This window comes from Leptonychotes weddellii, chromosome 9 (assembly GCF_054177405.1).
Source record: "Leptonychotes weddellii isolate Sample4059 chromosome 9, ASM5417740v2, whole genome shotgun sequence".
Classification (NCBI taxonomy): Eukaryota; Metazoa; Chordata; class Mammalia; order Carnivora; family Phocidae; genus Leptonychotes; species Leptonychotes weddellii.
Genome location: NC_138377.1, coordinates 79,480,664 through 79,482,455, shown reverse-complemented (window position 1 = coordinate 79,482,455; position 1,792 = coordinate 79,480,664). Strand labels below are relative to the sequence as shown.

The following is a 1,792-nucleotide window of genomic DNA, read 5'->3' as shown; positions in this document are numbered from 1 at the left end:
ATAATGCAATATATGTTAAGAAAAAAAAAAGAAGATAGCAGGAGGGGAAGAATGAAGGGGGGGAAATCGGAGGGGTAGACGAACCATGAGAGACGATGGACTCTGAAAAACAAACTGAGGGTTCTAGAGGGGAGGGGGGTGGGAGGATGGGTTGGCCTGGTGATGGGTATTAAAGAGTGCACTTTCTGCATGGAGCGCTGGGTGTTATACGCAAACAATGAATCCTGGAACACTGCATCAAAAACTAATGATGTAATGTATGGTGATTAACATAACAATAAAAAAGTAAAAAAAAAAAAAAAGAAAAGTAGTCCAGGATGTTGTAGATAAGAAAGCATTCAGATCAAGATTTAAACAGTAAACAAATTTTTCTAATCATGCATTGAGATTAAAATTGATCCTGTCACCTGGAAAAGGGCTTATGCGATTTTTTGATAAGCCCTTTGCTTTTATTGTCCACCTCTTCCTTTTTAGTCCCTTTATAGAACTGAATATGTTTGGCTTTCTTAGTTGGCTGCCAGGCTAAAATTAGCCTATGGTGATTTGGCAACTAGATAATTTTCAAGGAAAGGAAATATTATGGTAAGTAGGCACACAACTCACCTGTTGTGGATCAGGTGATAATACATCCCAGTTTGCCTGGGGATAGTATCCCTTTGCATCTGTTATTTGTGTGTAATTACTAATAACTCTCCATTTAATTCTCTAAAGTGTTCTAGTTTGGATGGTGGATTTTTATGGACATTTTACAATTTGATAAATGATACTGACTTACTCAAATACCAGTCTCTAGAGTCGGCAATATTAACTGTATATGGAACAATTGTCTGGTTTTCTTCCTCTTCTTTGAAGCTTCTCTGAGGTTCTTTGTGTTCTTACCATCACTGTTTTTACTTTTATTGATTTAAATCTATAGCTCTTTCATGCCTATTTCTATAACCCATTTGGTGCCACTCTTACAGTGGAGTTCAAATTGTTATGTTGAATAAATGACTTTGGAACTGTGATTCATAAGCAGAATTAGTGGGGCCCTTTGTGGCCTGGTAAAAATTAAAATTCTGGACAGTTGCTATTATTTGCAGTTAGGAAGGAATGAAAAGGAGGGTAAAAGGGAAAGAAGAGAGATTAGGGAGATTGGGCAGAAAGTGACAATTTTTTCTAACACTGATTTTGTTTAAATTTAAAAGTTTTTGGGCATGGTGACTTGGTGGCATTTTGTGCTAGTTTGCCATATTGCTATAAAATTCACTTCAGAAACTAAGAATTTTTTTTAAAGTCTTTATTCATTTGAGAGAGAGAGAGTGTGTGTGTGTGTGTGTGTGCTCACAAGCTGGGGGAGGGGCAGAAGGAGAGGGAGAAGGAGGGAGCCAGAGCAGGGAGCCTGACACGGGGCTTGATCCCAGGACTTGATCCCAGGAGCCCCGGGATCATGACCTGAGCCGAAGGCAGATGCTTAACCAGCTAAGCCACCCAGGTGGCCCCAGAAACTAAGAATTTAACATAAGGAATAAATTTTTTATTTTTCTATTTTGATAAAATATTAAATCCTAAGCAAGTTTATTTTGATTCCTATTTTGTGTATTTTAACATGTATTTTGTTACTTTATATGAATTGCATTATAGTCAGAATATAAAACGATGAGAATAATGTTTATATGATGTGTTATTTTAAAATCATTAATATTTTTAGCCAGTTATTTATCATTTCATTGGCTATGAGGAATTTCAGACCTGTGCAGTGAAATGAAGCCCATTTAAACTGACTAGTAATTCTATAATTTTTCTTTTACAG

At 36.4% G+C, this 1,792-nt stretch overlaps 1 protein-coding gene across 2 annotated transcripts in view; it reads left to right on the top strand.

Moving 5' to 3' along the window:
- The window catches only part of MYEF2 (myelin expression factor 2), a 33,987-nt gene that overhangs the window by 28,645 nt on the left and 3,550 nt on the right, over positions 1-1,792 (top strand). The window lies entirely within an intron of this gene.